This window comes from Antechinus flavipes, chromosome 6 (assembly GCF_016432865.1).
Source record: "Antechinus flavipes isolate AdamAnt ecotype Samford, QLD, Australia chromosome 6, AdamAnt_v2, whole genome shotgun sequence".
In the NCBI taxonomy this organism is placed as follows: Eukaryota; Metazoa; Chordata; class Mammalia; order Dasyuromorphia; family Dasyuridae; genus Antechinus; species Antechinus flavipes.
The window spans coordinates 3471839-3480259 of NC_067403.1; the positions used below are offsets into that span (position 1 = coordinate 3471839).

The 8421-nt window shown below is 47.4% G+C and overlaps 1 long non-coding RNA gene across 33 annotated transcripts; it reads right to left on the reverse strand.

Annotated features, from left to right (window-relative positions):
• Positions 1 to 1527: 1527 nt before the first annotated feature.
• LOC127540510 (uncharacterized) lies at positions 1528 to 4194 on the reverse strand. 33 transcript variants are annotated; one of them, XR_007948211.1, is made up of 6 exons: positions 3643 to 4194; positions 3367 to 3586; positions 3199 to 3310; positions 3117 to 3142; positions 2588 to 2755; positions 1528 to 2531 (listed from the first exon to the last, which is right to left on the reverse strand). It is a non-coding gene; the product is annotated as an uncharacterized LOC127540510 (long non-coding RNA). The 33 variants fall into 33 exon arrangements; XR_007948199.1 differs by lacking the exons at positions 3117 to 3142; positions 3199 to 3310 and adding exons at positions 2811 to 2892; positions 3005 to 3090 and having other exon boundaries at positions 3367 to 3392; positions 3423 to 4194; XR_007948201.1 differs by lacking the exons at positions 3117 to 3142; positions 3199 to 3310 and adding exons at positions 2837 to 2892; positions 3005 to 3090 and having other exon boundaries at positions 2644 to 2699; positions 3367 to 4194.
• Positions 4195 to 8421: the final 4227 nt, after the last annotated feature.

Consider the following 8421-nt stretch of genomic DNA (forward strand, 5'->3'; position numbering starts at 1 on the left):
CATGAGGTGCTGTAGGGTCCGTGAGTCGTTTTCTCCCTTACAGAAATGAAGGTCACAATGCAACTGTGGTCATTCCCATTGAATGGATGAAGAAACCAGGCCAAGATTCCCTGAGAGGTCCCAGACATTTTTCACTTTCCTCAGAGCTCCTGACTCCCGCTCCTACTGATCCTCAGTGTCCATCCACTCCTCCCTCCCTTTCCGGCTCCCCTTTCTTTTTCTTTTTCCTCATCAGGGAGGAAGCTCCTTGAGGGCAGGGCCCGTATATTATAACTTTGCATCTGCTGCTCTGCCGGGTTCCAACTCCAAGGACAAGATGCCCTTCCCAGATCGCGCTCATCACGGCCAAACTCGCCACCACGTTGCTAAACCAAGCCTGGATCCCCCTGTGAAGTCTACTCTCCCCTCTCTCTGAAGGGTGGGCCGGAGGGCAGAGGGCCAAAGTCCTCCCGGGGCCTTCCTTTACCCAGGGCACAGGCCGGACTCTCGGACCACTTCGCCTTTATCCACTGCCCTGTCTGATTTTAATTTAGTGGAAGCAGATGTTCCCGGACAAGAATCTTAACTACTTCTTGCCTTTTTACCTCCTTTTGGGCCTCGTCTCCTGCTTTAGATGATAAGCTCATCGAGGGCAAGGCCTGTCTTTATTTGTTGTATTGGATCTGCTGGCTAGATTTCTTTCTCAAGGTCCAGGTCTAAATCCAAACCCAGTCCAATTCTCTTCAGCCACCAAAAGTCCTTGATCAAGCCCCATTTGGTCATGTCTGGCTGCTGATTGACTCAGACTGAATATAAATAGTGTCATTTCTGCTCTGGCCAGTAACCCCGAGGTCTTGCCCTCTCCATTTATTTATTTACTTATTTAGATTATTTTTTGGACTGGGTGAAAGAGGAGATTCTTTGCCTTTGCTACCCAGCCTTAAGCACTGCATGGGTGCGACCTCAGTCAAACTGAGTCCTGTTGAAGACTTAAAAAGGCCACAGTCTCCCATTGTGTTGAGGGGGCATCTCCACTGGATCTGGATGGCTCTGGAGGGGAAAGTGAGGCAGGTGATCTTGCCCAGCCCTCCCTCACTTAAATCCAATTCACTTGAGTGTCATGGCCTCCCCTCCCCACATCATGGACAAAGAAGTCTCTTTAGTCTTATCTTCCCAGGTTCATTTTCATTATTGAACTTTGACTCAACATGAGTCATTTGATATCCCAACCAAGAAATGCAAAGATCAGTCTATTCTTCAGTTATTTCCATCCTGTCTTACTCCCTTGACCCATTTGGGATTTTCTTGGCAGAGATAGCAGAGTGATTTGTTATTTCCTCTTCCAGCTCATTTTACAGAGGAGGAAACTGAGGCAGAATGAAGTGACTTGTCCAGAGTCACACAATCTAGTCAGTATCTGCGGCCAGATCTGAATTCGTGAACATAAATCTTCCTGATTCTCAGCCCAGGGTCGTCCACTGTGAAACCTAACTGCTCCTAACGCCAGCTTAGGCTGCCTCAATGAAAACAGAGCCAAGAGGGGGATAGTCCAGTTGTATTCTGCCCCGTCCAGACACATCTGCAGTTCTGTTCAGCTTTGGGGCCCATCATTAGGAGGAACTTGGAAAATTGAACCGTGGACAAGGAAGGGTGGCCCGGACCGTGAAAGCTCCAGAACATGTCAGATTGGGGGGAACTGAAGATACGAACCTAGAGAAGCACACTCTAGTCAAAGTGGAGTCTGGCTGCTGCCTTCAAAGGGGTGGGGGTCAGGCGAGTGCGGAAAGGAGCACTTCTGTTCTGTTTCACCCGGGCTAGAAGAGCGAGAGTGAGCCAGAGAGTGAGAAGCAGATTGCTTCTCAATAAAGAAAAAAATAAGGAAAATGGTGCAAAACCGGAATAGACGGTGTCTTGAGACTGAGCTTCCCTATCACTGGATGTATTCATACAGAACACCCCTGACTGGGAACATGGCAAGTGGGATGAATGCATGAGCTAAAAGACTGGACCAGATGACTCGGATGTATCCCTTCCAAGCTGGAGGGGCTCTCTCTGTGTGCATATGTAGAGATAGTGATATATGTGTGTGTAGATGGCTTTAGATGTGTGTGCATGTGAGTATGTGTGCATGTTCCCTCCCAACTGCTTTCTGCTCCCATTTGCCAACCACAAACCTGCTCATCCTTTAGGATCAAGCTCAGCTACCTTCTTTTCCGTAAAGCCTGCTCTGACTGTCTTCAATGAGCTGAGCTCCTATTCCAATGAAATCTCCCTAACTGATGTTTCCTGAATGAATGACTGCACCCCAGAGGGAAAGTCTTGCAGGCTACGATGCTTTCGTATCCTCCTTTCATCCCCCGTATTCTTGCTCTCATTGAGCCTAGCTTAGCACTTGTTATGCAATGGTATCTATCATAGAATCTCAGTGGGCAATGGTGTTATAGAACCTTGGTGGGCAATGGTATAGAATCTCGGTGGGCAATGGTAGCATAGAACGTCAGTGGGCAATGGTATCTATCATAGAACTTCAGGGGGCAATGGTATCATAGAGCCTCAGTGGGTAATGGTATCTATCATAGAACTTCAGTGCACAATGGTATCATAGAACCTCAGTGGGCAATGGGATCTATCATAGAACTTCAGGGGGCAATGGTATCATAGAACCTCAGTGGGCAATGGTATCTATCATAGAACTTCAGTGCACAATGGTATCATAGAACCTCAGGGGACAATGGTATCATAGAACCTCAGTGGGCAATGGGATCTATCATAGAACCTCGATGTGCAATGGTATCATAGAACCTCAGTGGGCAATGGATCTATCATAGAACCTCGATGTGCAATGGTATCATAGAACCTCAGTGGGCAATGGGATCTATCATAGAACCTCGATGTGCAATGGTATCATAGAACCTCAGTGGGCAATGGGATCTATCATAGAACCTCAGGGGACAATGGTATCATAGAGCCTCAGTGGGCAATGGTATCTATCATAGAACTTCAGTGCACAATGGTATCATAGAACCTCAGTGGGCAATGGGATCTATCATAGAACCTCGATGTGCAATGGTATCATAGAACCTCAGTGGGCAATGGGATCTATCATAGAACCTCGATGTGCAATGGTATCATAGAACTTCAGGGGGCAATGGTATCATAGAACCTCAGGGGACAATGGTATCATAGAGCCTCAGTGGGCAATGGGATCTATCATAGAACTTCAGGGGGCAATGGTATCATAGAACCTCAGTGGGCAATGGTATCTATCATAGAACTTCAGTGCACAATGGTATCATAGAACCTCAGTGGGCAATGGGATCTATCATAGAACCTCGATGTGCAATGGTATCATAGAACCTCAGTGGGCAATGGGATCTATCACAGAACCTCGATGTGCAATGGTATCATAGAACCTCAGTGGGCAATGGGATCTATCATAGAACCTCAGGGGACAATGGTATCATAGAGCCTCAGTGGGCAATGGTATCTATCATAGAACTTCAGGGGGCAATGGTATCATAGAACCTCAGTGGGCAATGGTATCTATCATAGAACTTCAGTGCACAATGGTATCATAGAACCTCAGGGGACAATGGTATCATAGAACCTCAGTGGGCAATGGTATCTATCATAGAACTTCAGTGCACAATGGTATCATAGAACTTCAGTGGGCAATGCCATCGATCATAGAACTTCAGTGCACAATGGTATCATAGAACCTCAGGGTACAAGGGTATCATAGAACTTCAGTGGGCAATGCCATCTATCATAGAACCTCAGTGCTCAATGGTATCATAGAACCTCAGGGGGCAATGGTATCTATCATAGAACTTCAGGGGGCAATGGTATCATAGAACTTCAGTGGGCAATGCCATCTATCACAGAGCTCAGTGCTGGAAGTCATTTAATTTCAAACACTGAAAGTTGAACTCAATGCTATGCCCGAGGAGCCTACAGCTCTGGTGTCTGCTGAAGCATCTTCTCTCTTTCAAAGCAACCCCTTCTACTATCAGGCAATTCTTGTTGGTAGGAAATTTCTTGTTACATTGAGTTAGAACCTGGCTCATTGGCATTTCTGTCCACTGACCCCAATTCTCTTTATAGCTACATGATGAATCTGATAGCTAAGGGTGGAAGGGGACAGCTTGAAACTGCATACACATCTAATCTATTTTATCTATCCTTTCTTTTTCTTTCTTTCTTTCTCTCTCTCTCTCTCTCTTCTCTCTCTCTCTCTCTCTTTCTCTCTCTCTCTTTCTCTCCCTCTCTCTTTCCCTCCCTCCCTCCCTCCTTCTTTCCTTCCTTCCTTCTGTCCTTTCTTTTTCTTTCTTCTTTCTTTCTATCCCATCTCTGTCTGTGTCTGTCTATCTGCCTATCTATTTATCTATCTAGTTGTCTGTCTATTATCTAGTTGTCTGTTTATACTAGCTGTACATTAATTTATCTATCTAGCTGTCTGTCTAGTATCTGTCTTGTGTCTATCTAGTTGCCTTTCTATTATCTATCTATCTAGCTGTCTGTCTCTATCTATACTGTTTCTATCTATCTGTCTGTCTATCTGCCTCTCTATCTATCCAGCTTTCTGTTTATCCGTTTATCTATTTAGCTATCTATTATCTATTTTGCCTCTATCTATGTCTGTCTATCTGCCTGTCTATCTATCTAGCTGTCTGTCTTTCTATTATCTATCTATCCTGTTTCTATCGGTCTATCTGCCTATCTATCTATCTATCTAGCTGTCTGTCTGTCTATCCATTTATTTATCTAGCAGTCTGTCTATCTATCCTGTCTCTATGCCTGTCTGTCTGTCATCTATTTATCTATCTGTCTATTTATCTATCTAGTTGTGTCTCTGTCTATCTATTTATCTATCTAGCTGTCTATTTATCTAGTTGTCTCTCTATTATCTGTATATCTATTTATCTGTCTAGCTGCCGTCTGTCTATCTATCCATCCATTTGTCCGTCCATCCTGTCTATTTCTATCATTTATCTGAAAGAACGAAGAAATAGGTGTCGAGATGGTCCAGGCTATGGTCCCGTTAGTGAGATACTGATCACGTCACTGAATCCTCGTGAGTTTCCTTCTCTTTGTTCCCCCACCTCAGGAGGGGCTTCGAGCTCTCACTAGCTGACCGTGACCCTCTAGGAGCTATGGTCCCTCTTCCACATGACAGGTCTTTGGAAATTTGAAGATAGTGACCATGTGACCTCGATTCTTTTTTCCCTCCCGGTGCTAAATATCTCCAGCTCCTTCACCCTAAGCCTAACATCGATTGGGCTGTAATCATTCTGCCTGACTGCTCCCCCCTGTTAGTCCCTGAATTGTTGGCTGACCCTAACTACATCTCTTTCTTTTATGGGGCCTCAGGCAGTCCAGCTGTAAAAACTTCAGTCATGCTTGGCTAACTTCAAAGCCATCATATCACTTAATCTTTTGATTTCCTAACCTTTTTACCTCAGTGGGGAGAATAGTTATAATAATAGAGGCTGTTGTTAATGTCGGCGTCCCTTCTGGCTGTATCAATGCAACCTCAAGATGAGCATGGTGGGTAATTCTCCCCCACATTCACTGACTCACTGTTTATTTTTGTCTGGTCCCCTACAAGGGTATTGAAAGAAACTGGGAAGATTTAGCTCGGAGAAGAGGAGACTTGGGGGTGGGAGATGATCAGAGACAAATATTGCTTTCTAGTATTTCAATGGCCGTTATGGTAGAGAAATTGCATTTGTTTCACTGAGTCTTAAAGGACAAACTTGAGAGTGGGGGAAGAAGTTAGAATAATACAGTTTTCAATGGGGGGGAAATTAAGTTCTAGAACTGTACAAAATGCCAAAGGAAGGTTTGGAGTCCAGTGAATTCCTCAACACCGGAGGAGTGCAAGGCTCCCTCACCACTCGTCGGGGATGCTGGAAGAGTGACCCCTTTCCAGGTGGCAAAAGATGGCTTCCCTTCCATCTCTCCAATTCAGAGATCCTGTGATTCTCTGAAGAAGGTAGAAGTACCTTTACCTCCCTGAAAGGGTGAGCGGTCACTGACTTCATGATCAAGCACTCTGGGTTCCCAGGGAAACAGACTGGAGCCGAGCTTTGATTTCTTCCGCTTAAGGTTTTTATCCTGTGTCATTTTGGACCCGTTCCTTGTCTCACTCAGTGCCGCCGATGCTGAACTGAGAGATGAATGTGGACTTCAAAGGCAGGTCTAGGCTTAGATCGGCTCCCTCTGGGGCAGGAGACTCATTGGGACTCATCGCTCAAAAATTCTCTGGCCCATTATTGGTTGTTTTCCCCTTTCCAGGAAACCTTGCCCATAGTTCCCAAGGAGCCCCTCTGATCCTAGACTGCCAGCACCAGGCAGCATCTCAGTCTTGTCAGGTTCCAGGTAGCATAAAGAGCATTGGTCTTGGGATCAGAGACTTTTCATACGCATCCCTGCTCTAGCACTCCCCAACTAGATGACCTTGGATAAGTAACTGGACTGCATCTTCACTGAGATAGCTGAGATGTTGGGAAAAATGTTGTGTCATATTAAATGCAAAAAACATGATTGCTTTTTATTAGAGAAACAGCACTGGGAAGGCCCCACCACTGCCAACTACAGTCTTCTCTCTCCCAGACTCCCTGGTACTTAATCAATTTGTATTTGACTCAGCATACAGTAGGTGCTTAATATGTGCTTATTGAAGCAAGGAGCCAGAAGGGTTGGCCTCCCTCCCTGCCTCCTTCTTTTCCTTCCTTCCTTCCTTCCTTCCTTCCTTCCTTCCTTCCTCCCTTCCTTCCTTCCTTCCTTCCTTCCTTCCTTCCTTCCTTCCTTCCTTCCTCCCTCCCTCCCTCCCTCCTTCCTCCCTCCTTTCCTTCCTTCCTTCTCACGCTGTGAATGACTCTGGCCCTCTTCCTCACTATTCCAGCAGATATACCTTCAGCTTCCGGAAAGCAGAGTATTTTATTGCCCACGAACCCAGGCCGGCAATCAGAGAAGGCCTCCAGAGCATCCGTGTAAAAGGCAAAGTGGACCTCCTGGCCTGGCCTCCGGGAGGTAGATTTCCAGCAGCTGCTGATTTACTACAGCTGGGCTTTCTATGGTGTCTTAACTACATCTTCAGGGCAGGCTGCTGGACTGACCTCTGCTTGTTCCCTTTTTAAAATGTAAAACTCGAGGGGTTTATGAGCAAATAAACCTCTGGAAAATTCCAAGTGCTGAGCAATGCTGCAGCCAGGAAGTTCCCTCTCCCCAAAGCAAACATCCCCACTAAAGGCGATCGCTTCCCCAGATAGCCCGTCTCCAAAGGTCCAGGTTTGCTTCAGAGGCCTCTTTATTGGCCATTTTATTTCCAACAGCACGGATTCTGGAACCTCTGTTACCCGCCTCGAATGACTGTGTGGCCTGTGAGTGACCTGAAGCTATCCAAGGACCCTGCGGGGGGAGTCTGGGGTCCTCCCAGGGCCAGTGGAGTAGGAGGCAGAGATAGAGGGTTAGCGTGGCGTCCGAGGACCTTTGTAGGGACCTCACCTGGGGCAGATGTGACTGAGCTAAAAAGGGTCCTGTGGAAGGCGGCTGGGACCACCCAGGGCCTGGAGGTTGGGTCAGAAGCAGGACTGGTTCAAGTGAGGTGCCGATTTCAGTGAGAGCACAGCCGATGGCCACATATTGGAGGGATGGCCGAGGGGTCAGGCCCGGTGGGCTCCCGGGGGCTTCGCTGGGAGTGCTGGTGGGCTTCCCGGGGAGCCGGATCCAGGTCTGCTATAGGGAAAAGCTTCTTAGCGATGGCCCCCAGAGGCAGGGGCCATCTCCCCAAGAGCATCCTTGATCTGCCCCAGACTGTCCTGATGGCTTCCCACTTCCTTTAACTCAGTCTAGCCTGGTCCAAAGGCTTCTCACTCAAAGTCTGGTGACTGGGGAACAAACCTGCATATTTGGCTCCTAGATGCCCGAGAACCACCCACCGTGGCGCAGCAGGGAGGCACAAGGTCCGAGTGGAGGGGCCGGCCACAGGGATGAAGAGCTGGCTGGGGGAAGCCCAGGAGAAGAGCCCACTCCAGCTTTAGGGTCGTGCTGTGAGAGTCTGAAGGTTCCTGTGGCTCCTGCCAGCTCTTCCTTTGTTCAGCTCTTAAGGCCTCCTCAGGCTAACTCTTGCCTCCCTTCCCCACCAGGCGGCGTGGGGTCCCAGGCAACCTGTCTCATCTGTCCCCATTATATATACGGCTCCTGCCTTGATGCCTTTGCAAAGTGGCCCCCGTCTGGAAGGCGGTAGGTCCTTAACTAGGTCTGGGAGAATCCTTTACTTCTTTCAAAGCACTAAGTCACCCTGGACAAGTCACCTCACCTCAATTTCCTCATCTGTAAAATGAGCTGGAGAAGGAACTGGCCAACCAGTGCAGGATCTCCGCAGAGAGGACTAGGACAGGATTGGAACACCTGAATACGTCTTTCTTATGTAATCAA